Genomic DNA, 16,120 nt, shown 5'->3' on the forward strand with positions numbered 1-16,120 from the left:
TACTAAAAATAAAAAGCAAAACAATTACCAGGGTTTTCAGTATTTGAAGTGTACATAGTAGATTTTACTATTTTCTCGTATTTCCTGTACATTTAAAACTGGATAATGCTATGAGTAGCCTTTAAATTTACCCAATAAGATTACTATTTATAGTTCATCTCATCACTTGTATGTGGCTTATATCATTATTTGTTCATCCCTAACATATAACATAAGGGAGCCCAAAAGATTTAACAGAAACTGTGTACTTTAAATCTTAACTCTTCACTCTGCTTCTTTAAACAGTCTTTGCTACTTCTCATTAATAAAGTTTCTATAAACTCTGAAATGTACATACTTACTAGTACTTGCTACTAGAAATATTATATACTTTATTGAAAATTTTTATGACATGCCAGTCTTAATTTTGTCATATATAAGCAAATCCCAAAATTAAACATATTTAAACCATTAAAAATTTTAACAAACCTTAACATTTGCTGCAATGATCACTATGACAGGTGCCTTGTGTAGAATAATTGAATTCCTCCTCCTACACATCTCATGAACAACAAATACCTGGAATTATTTTGTTTTTGGCATGTCAATCTTGAATTTATTCTTAAATGTGTGCTTATGTAAGAAATAAATGGTTCTAAAATTTCACAATTCTTTTGAACTTACTTTTTGTTGAATTGTCTAGTTTAAGAAAATCAATTACAATTTACATATATATATATATATATATTTATATATATATATATATATATATATATAAATGTTCTGTGCTCAATTTGGCTGCACATACACTAAAATTGAAACATACAGAGAAGATTAACATGGTCCCTGCACAAGGATGACACGCAAATTAGTGAATCGTTCCATATTTTTACAACAACAGATGCTGGAAGGGATGTGGCCAGAAGGGAAGCCACCTGCATTCTTGGTGGGAGTGTAAACTTGTTCATCCACTTTGGAAAGCAGTTTGGAGGTTCCTCAAAAGACTCCACATAGAGCTCCCCTATTACACAGCAATTCCACTTTTGGGGATTCCCCTAAATGATCACAAACAAGTCCATACTAAAACTACCACCACAACAATGTTCATTGTAGCATTATTTGCCATAGCTAAGATATGAAACCAACCCCGATGTCCCTCAGTAGAAGAATGATCAAGAAAACATTCTCTGTGTGTGTGTGTGTGTTTGTGTGTGTGTGAATGTACACTTACACAACCACTTTGGAAAGCAGTCTGGTGAGTCCTCAGAAAGCTAAATATTGACCTTCCTTATGGCCCACTCATACCACTTCTAGGCATCTATCCTGAACAACAGGTACCAATATTCAAGGACACATGCACCTCCATGTTTATTGCAGCACTGTTCACAATAGCCAGGATATGAAAACAACCCATATGTCCCACCAGAGATGAATAGATCCAAAAACTGTGGTAACTATACACAACGGAATATTTTCCAGCCATTAGAAAGGACAAAATAATGGCATTAACAGGGAAATCAATCAAGCTACAGGAAATCATGTTGAGCGAGGTAAGCCAAAAGCAAATAGATGAATGGCACACAGTCTCCATGATAAGTGGATGTTAAATCCAAAATGTAAGGTGATATGACAAAATTAACAACACTTAAGAAATCAAGAACTTCCACTCATCTGGTAGAATCACTACTAAATAACTCCATTCTGCTGATCATATGTGCACACTGAAGGGAAACCAGGAGGATGACACAGGACTAGAGGGAATCAGGGAAAAACATACAACAGTGGGATCCATCAGCTGCACTGGACATTGACCAAAATGAACTAAGCAACTCCATGTCACTGAAGGGAGGGAGGGAACAAGTGGGAAAGTGGGAACAGCTGACGCTATACAAAACAAAAAATATATACATATTTCAAAACAAAAGAAGTATACATATAGAAGAAATAACTCTATTGTAAAGCCCATAGAACTCATAAATGTTGTAGACCATAATAGACAATTTGCTCCATCAAAGATAGAATGTGTTTGTGACTTTAACTAAGAATCACTATCCCACAATATTGTGAAATTTGGGAACTTATGTAACCACTTAATTACAATAAAAACATTTGAAAAAATGATGAAGGTGGAAAACTAAGTTGCTCTAAAAAACAAAAAAGGAAAATGTTCTGTGTGTATATGTGTGTACACACACACACTCACACATATACTATATATATATATACATATATATGTCTGTATATTAATTCTATGCCTCCATCAGAGGGAATGACATTGCCCAATTTGTTAGGAAATGGAAAGTCTTGGAAAAAATTATATTAACTGATGTAAGCCAAGTCCAAAGAAACATAGGTCCCATGGTATCCCTTATTTGCAATAACTGGTATATGTCTGGGATAAGCAGAAAAGTTGAAAAGCTATGTGTATATGACTAGATAAGTTGATCTTAAGCTAAATGACCTCCAAGATAGAGACACAAGTGTTTTTTTTTCTTTCTTGCTGTTGTTGCTCACATATTTATAATGTACGACGTGATTTTTTTGTTTTTTTATATGTTCCTCCCCAACAGTATAACCCCTGTTTTCACTTTATTTGATGTTAGTGCACCTGCATATTGTATATACATTTCTCTAATTTGGGGAGGGGAAGGGAAAAAAAACAACATGCTTAAATAGGAACGCAGTTTGACTCATTGTATAACAATAGATTCACAAGACATTATTTTGAAAAACAAACTATACAGTTTAGGCTGGGGACATTTGGTGGGGCTTGGGGGTGTGAGGAGTGTACTTGTGGAGGTGGAAGGGAAGAAATGTGGGGAAAAAACAAAGGAGGAGGTAACAATGCTTGACAGGACATGTACTTATTACTTTGCTCATGTTACTGTAACTCCCCTGTACAGTATTTCTACAAAAAAATGTTTTGAGATGGAAGAGTTTATTTTGCCTATTTTACCCATATAATATCATTAACAAAGAAATTAATGCAAAACACTGATATGAAGATATTTCGAAAAAGTGAGTGTGTGTGCATTCCTGCTTGTTGGCATGCACAGAGTTTGAAATCAGGGCTTCAAGGTCTCGCTATATCTTGCTCTCTAGATTGGTGAGCTACTATATAAGCTACATCTCCATTCCTGGCCCTTTGCTAGTTCATTAAAATTTTTGCAAAATAATCTCATGAATTTATTTTGCCCTGATTGGCTTCCAAATGTTATCCACAGATGTTAGGCTCTTGAGTAGGTTTCTTGAGTAGTTAGGATTACAGGTGTGACAAACCAGCACAAGGCTTTCAGAATAATTTTAAAAGTAGAAGAAAATTTACTGCACAGAGTCCTGTTTTATCAACTCCTAGTTTTAAAGAATTTTGGAGTGATTATATGTGAATTTTTTCATTCTTGACTTCTTAAATCACAGTATGTGATGATATTTAAAAGATTTAGTACTTTGTAAAAACGATACTGGAACTATGGGATAGAAGAAATTTGCCTAACTTTGGACCATAATTTATAAGCTTAGTTCTGTGCATAATAACCCAATGTCACCAACACAGTCTGTGTTGAAGACAAAATGAACAGAAAACAATCACCATGGGCAATAATTGCTATGCTATTATTTCTTGATCAATATGAATAGTGAATTGAGAGTATCAGAGAATGGAGAGAATTTATTTACCTGTTGTGTATTGCTGAAAGACTTTTGGAAATTTGACTCATTTCCATCCTCACTGTGTGTCTTGGGCCATGCTCTTAGTGTCTTTAATTACAATTTTTCCCAACGCTAAAATGATAATAACATTAGTATTATAGCAAATGTTATCTTAAGAATTAAAGGTCCTTAGAATGATGAACTCTTTTCTCATTCTTGTAGAGGCATTATCAGATGAGAAGAAATGTATTTTTTGTTTGCTTACTTCCATTTATTCTTCAGTTTGAAATCTGAACTACTTAAGACTGAAAGAAACCAAAATTAGACACTCAGGCTTTGGAAAGAACAATCAATATAAAATAAATAAAATACATACAGCTATGTAAAAGGTCTAACTAAGTTGTTATATAGTCTCAAGCATAAACAGATAATGATTTAAGCAGTATCATGTTATTGAAAATTGAAAAATGTTAGGAGTTGCTTAATTTTTTTCCTTTTTACTAACTTGAATTAATTATTTTTGTATAGAGAGATTAAAGATGAGATTAACAAGAAACTTCATTAAAAATGGACAAAATTTGAATAGACATGTTTTCCATAAACCCCTCTATATCACCAGTGGGTTTACACAGTTGTGTTTAATATAACTTCTGTGCTGGCTTAATGCTTTGTGATCAAAAGTCATTAGAGAAATGTAATTCAAAATTAGAATGATACTGCTTTATAACTATTATAACTCTCACCAAAAAAAATCAAAGGAACCAGGTGTGGTGGTAAAGGTTTGTAATTCCAAGCATTTAGGAGGCTGGATTTCAGTCTTAAGCCAGTCTGGGGTACTGAAGAGAGTAAAAATTTGCCCTTTATTACCTTTTAAATAAAAGGTAATAATGTTGGTGAGAGTGTGAGGAAAAGGAAATTTTCTACACTCTTGGTCAAAATACAGTTTAGTATTCTCCTTGTAGAAAGTAGTATGAAGTTTTCTAAAGAAAGCATAGTTGAAATAACATCTGACCCACCAAACATGTGATTATTTCTTTCTGGGTAACTCGTAAATATATCTGTAGTTCATTGTTATTCACATTATTCACAACAACAGCCAAGATATAAATCGAAATTCAGTGTTCAATGCACAATCAGCAAACCAATAGAGATAAAATAGAAAACTAAACAATTAAGATGAAGAGATGACTTGGACCAAGAATAACAAATGACACAATTAGGAAACAAATAATAAGCTGCTGGGCTGGGAAGGTGGCTCAATGGTAGAGTGCTTGCCTTGCATGCCTGAGGCCCTGGGTTCGATTCCTCAGCACCACATGAGCAAAAAGAAAAAAGCCAGAAGTGGTGCTGTGTCTCAAGTGGTAGAGCACTAGCCTTGAGCTGAAATGCTGAGGCACAGAGCCCAGGCCCAGAGTTCAGACCCCACGATCGGACCCAAAATATAAAATAAAAAAAAAATAACAAGCTGCTAAGTTTAAAAATGATCACCCTTAATTCTATTGACCTGTTTACATCACAATTTATTAGAAGTATAATTCAAATCACAGCTTAATAGTATGTCATTTTAATAATAGTTTACTTATTATTGATTTCTTAATATTGAATGTTCAATATAAAATTTTAGTTTCCGCAGCTATAGAAAAGAAGAAAGTGAAAATAATTTTAATAATATATTTAATGAATTGTAAAATTTAGAAGCATTAGAATTTAAACAAATAACATATTATTATTGCTTCATTTCTGTGAGTTAATGTAATAATTCAAAGTGTATTCTACACTTAGCACATCTTAACATCAAATAATAAATTACTGCACATGACAATTGGTATTAGTTGGAAAGGTTCATCACTGTGGTAAAATTCACACCACGTAGTACACGAGGGTACGACCCCTCTCATATAGCTTAAATTGTGGAAATTTGATTTCTACATGCATATTAAATTCTTCTCTAGGTGACATCTATAAAATTATTTACAATTATATACACTAGGACTATTTCATATAATACTTAAAAGTCAAATTCATTAATTAAATTTTTAATATTTCATACCAAATAAATATTTACAAAGAGATTGAATTTTTGAGTAGATGATGGTTTATGTGTGCCAGATTATACATATTAAGGCTTATTTTATATTCATGACATTGTTTCTAGAGTTGGATTTATTTGTCCATTACGGGTTAATTGTATTATATTGGATCTATGAAAGTAAACTGAATGTTTATTCCATTAATCCTTTGTCTAATCCCAATATATATTATCCATGTGTTTAAAGTAATGAAAATAACAAGAGATAAAAGCAAGATAAATCAGTCTGTAGTAGACAAATATTTATACCGTTATTTTGAAAGTTGGTCCTGTTTTACACTACAGAATATTCTTGGGAATATGTCCTCCAGGCTGGCCACAACTGAAGAATATGGTTTGATCTATCATAAGAGAAGGAAGGAAAGGGAACCTTCCTTCCAAAAGTCTGATTCCAGGAATGTGATCTGCTTTATGATGCCTACTTGGAAATGAACATTTTTCAGAGTCAACCTTGAAAAGCCATCTTGATAGACGACTTCTGTAAGTGGTTACAAAGCATTATTGATGGCTTTGCAAGGATGCCTGATTGTTTCATTTTGAGACAATTAACAGGAATTGAGTCAGTTGTTCTTTGTATCTCTAGGAGAAAAACCCATTGACTCTAGGCCAGGGGATCACAGGGGCCTAGAGAAACTACTACCTTGAATAGTAATCCTAGATATCTAAAACAACACACACACACACACACACACACACACACACTCCAGTAAGCACAGCCAGGCAGGGTTGCTATCACAGCCTACATGAAGTCAGGCAAAAAACAGAAGCTGAGAGTCATTTAGCTGATAACTAATATATTTTTTTTATGAGGTAGACTCAAATGAGACTCCAAAGACAAGATCAGAAAGACTGATCAGAGAGACTAAAATTGGTCTCACAAAGATTGGAATGTAGAATTCCTTGTAGAACAAATAAATCATAGAAAGCTTGTGCATGGAAGAACAAGACAGAAGACCAAATTCCACAAATGCACATTTTCTTAGAAGTCAGCTTAATCAATTATCAGTGCAAATCTTTGAATTCTTAAATATTTGACACGTGGAAGAAGGTTGAAAAGAAAGAAAATTTCATCACTCTATTAGGAAGTCCAATATCACATTATGAAGTAATCAAGCACAGTTTTGAAATAAAAAGAGAAAACAATTATTCCAAATGAGGGTTTCATTTCTTTTGATGTAAAAGTTCTTAAATTAAGTGCTAGCAATTACCATTCAATTGATCCAGTCCCTCAGCTGAGTTGATATTGACTGTAGTATTCCCACATGAAGGAAAAGAGAAAATTTACAAATGTCTGATGAAATGAGGTGAATGTGAAGTGTTCTAATAGTAATATCTGAGGTTTAGACACTGGTGAAGAGGTAGATTTTCTTTTCTAAAAAGCCCCCATTTTTAATGGTGCCAGTTGCTCACAGCTGTAATCCTAGCTACTCAGGAAGCTAAGATCTGACGACTGCAGTTCAAAGCCAGCCTGGGCAAGAAAGACCCTGAGACCCTTGTTTCCATTTAACCATCAGAAAACCAGAAGTGGCACTGTTGCTCAATGGTAGAGCACTCACCTTGAGTTGAAGAGTTCAGGGACAGTGTCCAAGCCCAGACTTCAAGCCCCTAGAACAACAACAACAAAAAATCTCCCTTTTATGGACTACCTACATCTCTTCCTAAGATTCAACAAAGGAGCCATTTATCACCCACTACATTTAAGTCTTAATCTAGTTACTGCAAATAGATTGATTTGGTATCTTATATTAAACGGTTTATATTTGCTGAAACAAATACCAGGAGTGGTAACTTTTTCCAGTCCTTGAACTCTGGGCCTGAGCCCTGAACAGTGTTATGCTGGTAGCTTTCATGTGAGCTTGTTTGTTATTTATTGGATTACTGCCCATGAGGGGAATTACTGGGTCTTAAGGGAGATCTATATTTACTCTTTTCAGGAAACTCCATACTGCATTCCACAGTGGTTGAACATGTTTAATTTCCCACCAACAGTGTAATAGAGTTCCCAATTGGCTACATCCATGCCAGCATTTGCTATTGTTGGTTATCTTAGTAATGGCCATTCTAATGGACAAGGTAGAATCTGTCTTTTACTTATAGATTTGTATGCATCTTCATGCTACAATAAATGAATGAATCCATGAAAACTATATTGCTCTGAGTCTGCATTCCTTTCTCTTTTCTCTTAATATAATTTTCCCAAACCTTTCATTTTCCTTACCACTGGTGAAAAGTCATCTTTCTGATGGGTGAATATAATTCCATTGTGTGTGAGTGTGTGTGTGTGTGTGTGTGTGTGTGTGTGTGTGTGTGTGTGTGTGTGTTTATATGTGAAAGATGACTATAGGCCAATGAATTCATTTCTAATCATGCTGTTTCATCTGTAATTTTGTAATTCCATATTATAGTTGCATTGCTTTCTCTTCTACATTGAAGAATATTGTTGGGATTTTGATGAGTATTGCATTGCCAATTGTTTAGGGGAAGTATTGCAGTTTTCAAAATGTTAATTATTCCAACCAGGAACATTGAAAGACTTTCTATTTCCTTGAATCTCCTTCAATTTCCCTTTTTATATTTTTAAAGTTTTCACATATAGGTCCTTCACAATTTTAGTTAAATTAATTAATTCCTAGTTTTGTTGTTGTTGTTTGTTTTGTTTAGATTTGATTTGATTTTGAGGCTAGTACATATGAGGTTGTTTTTGGATTTCAGCGTAGATCTTCCCATTGTTGGTAACAGAAAAACTACTGATTCTTGTGGTTGTTATATCCTGCTACATTGCTGAAGGTTAGCATCACCTTTACTAATTTTAGGGAGGAATCTACAGGGTACTTTAAATACAGGGTCATTTCATCTGTAAAAAAGGATAATTTTACTTCTACCCTATTTTGATCTGCTTTATGTTTTTCTCTTGTCTATTGCTCTTGCAAGAAAGTCCACTACCATATTGAAGAGTAGTAGAGAGTGGACATCCTTTTCTCATTCCTCATGTTAATGTCTTCATGCTTCCACACTTAGGTAAATGCTAATTATCTCTGTCATATACATACTCAGTGTAATATTGAGGAATGTTCCATGCATTCCTAGGTTCTTAGACCTTTTAATCATAATGGGGTATTGGAGCTTGTTAAAAGCTATTTCTACATCCCTATTGATGATCATGTGTTTCTTGTCCAGGTTCTGCTGATGGTTTGTATTATGTTTATTGACAAGAATATTGAATCAAATCGTATCCAAAATGAATCCTATTTGATCATACCATATGATTTTTTTGTTAGTTGCTGAAATTGGTTAGTGAGAATTTTATTAATAAGTTCTGCATTAATGCTTATCACAGAGTTTGGTTCATAGTTCTCTTTCTTTGGTGAGTCCCTATGTGATTTGAGGAGGAGTCTATTTCTAGCTTCATAAAATGTGTTTGATAATGTGTCTCTCATAGATACTAGATGGATGCATCTTGGTTTTTGATACTACTATCTAATCTATGTCTTCTATTTGGAAATTTAAGTCCATTGATATTGAGAATTCACACAGAAATATCTGATAAATTCTGTTATGTTATACACCTGTTGTTAGGAGCTGTGCCTCATCTACTCTTAACATATTTACCTTGTTCTCTGGTAGGGAGCATTTTATATAACCAGTTCCTCTTCTTCTTGATTTCTCTATGTAGGATATATTTGATTATATTCTATCCTGATAATTGGATGGACATACGTTGTTTCAAGTTTTCTTTGACATGAAATATGTTTATATATCCTTTAAATATAAAGGAGAGTTTGGCTTGGGACTGTATTCATGGTTAGTAATTGTTTACCTTTAATGTTTGTCATATATAATGCCAGGCTTTCCTTTTTACCATATCAGCTAAGAAATCTGTATTTATTCTGACTGTATATCCTTTATAAATAATCAATCTTTTCTCTATTGCATCTTTAAGAATCCTTTCCTTGATCTTTAATAATCTCTAATGGATTATGATGTCATGGTGGATTGTTCAGTTCTAGAATTCTGTTTGGTTTCTACAGGCTTCTCTTCTCTGAATGAGCCTATCTTGCTGGATGTTTGGCATGTTCTCTGCTAGAATTCTGCAATATGCTTCCCATCCATTTAGTTTCGTGCTCTTCTCCTTCTTCATACCTATCTCCCCGAAATTTGATCTTATAACTGAGTCTTGAAGTTCTGGCAAGATCATTTCTTATTTCTTGGATTTGTTCTAAATGATTATTTCCTCTTTCCTATTAGATCTATTCTGTCTTTGACCCTGAGATTATGTCATCAATTTGCTCTGGAGACTTTATACTTTGTTTTTGATTTCCCTGTCTTCTAATTGGTCATTTCTTAGGGGTTCTGTCTCTTTATTAAAGCTTTGTTTTAGGTCTTGTATGGGCTTTCTGTACATTTTTTCTTTGGTTGGGGGAGATGTAAGGGTTGTTTTCTTAGCTGTGTCTTCTCTCATATCTTTTAACTAGGCATCCATTTTTTCTTGGACTCCCTTGACTTCTCAGAATTTATTTATCTTTCTGTTTGAAGTCTCCATGAATTATTTTGCTAATGACTGGTTGGTCTCATCTTGTTCACAAATTTCCTTGTAGAGGTTTTCTATCTTTCCATTAATCACATTTTTCAGCAGTATCTGTAATACATTTTAATAACTATCTTCTACATCCTTGATTGTCTGTTCTAGTGCCTGGTTATTTACTGTGTGAATTATACTACTTTGACATCACTTTTCTTGTATTTTTCTTATTTGTTCTGTCCATTTGGAGGTTTTCTTTTGGGGGAATCTATGATATTAATAAGTGACTATCTATGTTCTTGGTTGATTATCAGGGTCTTGGTTTGGTTTCCTGTTGTGATATGTTTTTCTCGAATTGCATTTTTGTCGAGTCCATTAAGAAATAGAAATCAGTTGTGTTGAGATGTTGTGATGCTAATATTTTTGGTTCCAGTGACCATATGGACTGTCCATTAGTATGGTGAATTGTCTATGTGTATGGATGTGGCTCTCTCTGGTGTATATTTCTGTTCCTGCTTTTTTCCATGTTGTCCTTTTATTTCCACATTGCACATGTGCTTTTGAATGTGCTGCCCAATGTGTGGCTGGCACCTTTTCAGAGATTTCTGTTTCCTTGTGAAGACAGTATAAAATCTTCTTATGAATTTTATGTCTATAATTATGTCTATGTTTATAGCTACATATCTATAATTATAGCTGATTTGATGTGACCCTCTAGATGTGGAGTACCTGCTAGGACTCTAAATCTCTGTTTCATTAGAGATTGCTAGGATAATTTTCTGTTGTTATTCTGTCATTGTTTTCCTTATTGTTTATATTTTAGATTTTTTCACATAATTTAGGATTTGTGATTGTTGTATCAGGTTATTTTTTTAATTTTAATTTTTATTTTTTGTGAACATACTGTACAGAGGGGTTACATTTACATGGGCAAGATAATGAGTACATTTCTTATCAAGCATTGCAGCCTCCTCCTTTGTCTATGTATCAGGTTATTTTGTTTTTCTTCTTATACTACTTTGAAATAATGATTTCAGGCTTGTAAGAAGAAACAGAAAGAGACAGAAATGTATGTAATTAAATACAGAGAAAGAGAAGACATTTAAACCTATTTATTACAAGTAAATTAATATTTAGCAAAGCTAATGAAAATAATTACTTATTTACTCTTCAGAGGATGAGTATAATACTCTTGGATATCTCGGAGGAAAAGACTTTAGACTCATTACAATTGATGACTTACATTGAAATTACTGGCTAAACGTTCTTCTTCAGAAAGGGAAAAGCTCCATTACTTCCATATTAGTATTATAAAATCATAAAAGCTGCATGTTGAATTGTTTGCCCTTTGCTATTTTCAATTCCATTCATCATCCATTATGTATCTAGGGCTTTGAATGACCAATTCCTTAAATACTTATATTGCTTATATTGTGATGTAAATCTCAGTAATATAAATATGAATTTATCTGTGAGTTACATCTTGAGCTACATTCATATGAAATTTATGCAGTCAAAAGCAAGAAACCTGACTTTTTTTTACTCTATTCTATGTTGTAATCAATAAATCCTTTCCCTTTAGAAATGCGTTCTCAGCTTTTAAATTGCTCCAGTAAACATCATGGGTTTCTAGTACTTTTACTGAAGTAAATATAAAGTTTGAAACATGAAGGCAACTCCCCTATTATCACTTTAAAATAAACCCTTGAGGATTATTTTATATATAAAAATATAAAAGTGCAATGCAATATTTATACATGAATAATATAATGGTTAAGTCAATTAGACACAAGAACTACCATAGCAATTCTCAATTAACTTAAAGGCATCAAAATATTGTGTTCATGAATTTTAATATTGTGTTCACTAATTTTAAAAAATGACTAGGCAATACAAAATTTATATTATATTTGAAATTTACAAAATGAAAATTACACTCAGATTTGCTGTCAATATCCTGTTCCCAGGAATACATTTATTCAGCAAAAAGGAAAAAAAATAAGGGTTTGTCACATAGAATGAAAAATGTAGAAGCAGACTGTCTTTCCTTAAGATATTAAGTACCTAAAAATCGTGTGATTTATTCAAAGATACTATACACACTCATAAGAGAATTTGTGATCTGAAGTGATAGGTAAGCAAAGTAACTGAAAAACTGTATGCTTAAATTGAGCTTTCAGTATAGGGTGACAAGTTTTCAATAAATGAGCCTATTATTCTGTATCTCTAATACACATACAGCGTTCTACATTTTCCCACATACTCCCGTTCTCTTAGCTCTGTTCCTCATCGATATTCTTCTATTTCATGACTTCAATTCCTTCTAAAATAACAAGGTGGGCGATTTTTTGTCTCTAGATGCAATACATTCTAGTATCTTGGAACAGTAGTATGAATTCATGGAGTTTGACTTGAATGTCCAGTTTGAAGGTATTGTATTCAGGGTACTCTTAATTGGCCTGAAGTATACAAATATACACAGTATACTAAGAACAAGGGGCTTGAATTCAGGGAAACATACAGGTTCAGGCAAGATCCTGAATTAAAGAAAAGCAAGGGACCACAAACATGAATCAACTATACATACAAAGGAATGAAATTAATCTCTGCTGTGCCTGGGTGGCAGCTCTATTGTTTGTGTGTGTGTGTGTGTGTGTGTGTGTGTGTGTGTGTGTGTGTGTGTGTGTGTGTGTGTGTGTCTGAGTAGAGAGAGAGACAGAGAGAATTTAGTGTGGCTTCCATATTTACAGTACATAGAGCATTACTTTTTAGGGAGGAGGTGCTCATATCAGAGGTATGATACTACTGTCATCACTTTACTGCAAAAAAACTCTTGCTTAATCTCTAATTAAATTGGGAAAATAACTAACATCTTACACGATTGTTTTGAAAATTAATTTGTATATTGAAGGCCAAAGGAAGGATTTGGAGATCAATATAATCTTTTCCTCTCTTCTAAATTTTACACTGCAATAGATGTAATTTCAGGAGTCTCCTGCCATGTACTTCTTGTTGAATTACTAATATGCTAAATAATATGAAACATGTAATAGAGAAATAGATCAGCCAGCAAGCACAAAGAATTTATGATAAGATTGAGCTTTTGAACAGGGTTGCCACAACTTTTAGGAATGTAATTCATTCATATGAACTTCAAATTTTGTGGCTTTCCCTGTGTGATTAAATGGCAAGAAAGTACTGTAGAAACAAGACTTCTTGTTCGGCCAAATAGAAAGTGCTCATGTTCCCATCCTCACGTTGCAAATTTCCATTCCCTATAGACTCTCTATTGAGTGTTTCCATTTAATATATTTCAGCACTTCATCCTTCCCTGTGGGAGACAAGACAAAAGATAATTTTGTTTGTGTATTAAATTATGTAAATTAGCATGTACAGGCATGATTTGTATAATTACAGAAGTTTGTAATAAATATAAGTAGGGATCATTTCACAATAAAAATATAATTAAAATCACTTAATAAGACTAGAAGTCACAGAATTTTGTGCATGAATATGTATATTAGATTAGATGCAGTATTTCTATTTTGAGATAAACTTTATATTGAAGTATAATGCATTTTACCTAAGGATTGAAACATTTTATTGAAAAATATATTTCCTGGAGATATTTTGCTTCATAATTTTAGGGATACCGTTGGACCCATTGTAATAATGAGATGTACAATACGTTATGTCGAAACACGAACTTTACAACTTTGGCTGGCGAGGGTGTGGAGATGGGTAAGGATGGGAAGGGGAAAAAAAGGAGGAGGAAACAATGCTTGATAGAAATGTACTCATTACTTTGCCCATATAATTGTAACCCTTCTGTACAATATTTTCACAATAAAAAAATTAAGAAGAAAATGTGATTTATCTCCAATTTAAAAATTTAGATAGATAATTTAATTTAATTTATCCAAAAATATTATTGAGTATACGATTCATATACTCTCTACATTCTTCACACTGAGATCATCAAATATGGTGAGTTTGAAATGATTAGTCTCTGTTTGATCCATGTTAATATTATTTACAATTTGAGTGAAATGTTTAAAATGTACTATTTATTTTAGTAGCTCTGAAGAGACAATAACTGATATAATCAAAGGCTAAAAATGATTAGATTTAAAATTTAGAATTCAGGAAATGTTTTTGACCACACTGGTTACTGGAGCCTTCACAAAAACCTCATGAGATAATTTATATTGATGAAGCAAAAATCTCACACTGATTACTGGAGCCTTCACAAAAACCTTATGAGACAATTTATATTGATGAAGCAAAAATCCCAGAGTTTAGACATTTACGAATAGAAAAATCATGTCATTCTGAATATGTAGAGCTACATAACAAACAGAAAATTTAGCTTTTAAATATCTGAATATACTAATGCATTTAATTTCAGAGTAAGTACTTGTTCTGGAAGGAGATAAAATTGCATTTATTTTGAAAAGTAAAGCTAAGTATTCATTTGAATAAAAGACAATGTTTAAAATATCACTCATCCAAGACACAAGATGTACAGTTCATTGTTTTTCATGCCTATTTTGTTCTCTAAACTACAAACAATTACTAGGTAATTCTTTTATATTTTTTGTCATGGAATCTTATTTGATAAATTTTTATTCAGTAAGTTAAATAATTGGCCAATAACAATACAAATTATGCATGAACAAAGTTTAGAACAAGTATTTCTTTCACAAGACATATCATGGTTCTCTTCAAGAACACTGGAAGGCAATGTGTTATTTATTTAGTTATTTTTAGTTATTTTATAAATGGTTATTAATTTTCAGAAGTGGCAGTTTGGTTATTCTCTTTCTATAATATACTCCCTCTATTTCCTTTTTCTTATTCCTTCCTCCAAAAATCTTGTTTTTTACATAAAATTATATCTTTATATATGCACATATAAACTCATTTGGAAGATTTATGCTAAACTGCAACTTAATTGAAGTTGTACAGAGGATTAACAGGATGAACAAAAACGAGTATTTTTCTTAACTTCTGAATTGAACTCTCATTATTATTATGGTAGGGTTAGGATAACAGACAGAATTAGAATTAGGGTTAGAGAAATAGCAAATTTAGGTTCAACACAGGATGACCCATTGCAACAACAATACTCACAGCACACTGTACTGAAAATGAACTTTACAGCTTGGGGAGAGAAGTGTGATGGAGATGGGAGAGGGAAGGGATAGTTGGACAACAATAAAGAAGGGAGTAACAATCGTCAACAAGAAATGTACTCATTACCTTACACATTTAACTGTAATCCCTCTTTCAGCCTCATCACCTACTCAGGAAGCTAATTTCTGAGGGCTGCAGTTCAATGTCAGCCCAGGCAGGAAAGTCTGTGAGAATTTTTTTTTTAATTTTATTTTATTTTATTTTATTTGAGAACATATTGTACAGAGGGGTTACAATTACATGGTCAGGATAATGCATACATTTCTTACCAAGCATTGCAGCCTCCTCCTTTGTTTACCCTTCACCTCCCTTCCCAGCCTCCCCCCTCCCCCCCCACCCAATCATACCCCCCCTCACCCCCCTCCGACATTGTAAAGCTGGTTTTGACATGACATTTTGTACTTCTCATTGTTGCAACAGGTCCACCTGAATCCTTAAACGACTTGATTGTCCCCATCTCCTCCACATGTTATACTGACATCAAATATAGTGAAAGCAGGGGTTACACTGTGGGGGAGGGACATACAAAGCAACCAAGAAATAATCTTATAAATGCGTTAGAAACACATGCATGAAAGAAACAAAAACATTAAAATACATATTTGAGGGTTCGTTTTCCTAACATCACATTCTCTGACTTTTTCCGCTTGGCTCATACCTATACTAGATATTGCAAATAAGGGAAACCA

At 33.2% G+C, this 16,120-nt stretch overlaps 1 non-coding gene across 1 annotated transcript; it reads left to right on the plus strand.

The window, feature by feature from the left end:
- The first annotated feature begins 764 nt into the window (after positions 1 to 764).
- Positions 765 to 870, plus strand: LOC122105752. Its single transcript, XR_006147090.1, has one exon. It is a non-coding gene; the product is annotated as a U6 spliceosomal RNA (small nuclear RNA).
- The last annotated feature ends 15,250 nt before the right edge of the window (positions 871 to 16,120 follow it).

The sequence above is a fragment of the Dipodomys spectabilis genome, unplaced genomic scaffold, assembly GCF_019054845.1.
Source record: "Dipodomys spectabilis isolate Male_0828 unplaced genomic scaffold, ASM1905484v1 ptg000033l, whole genome shotgun sequence".
Taxonomy (NCBI): Eukaryota; Metazoa; Chordata; class Mammalia; order Rodentia; family Heteromyidae; genus Dipodomys; species Dipodomys spectabilis.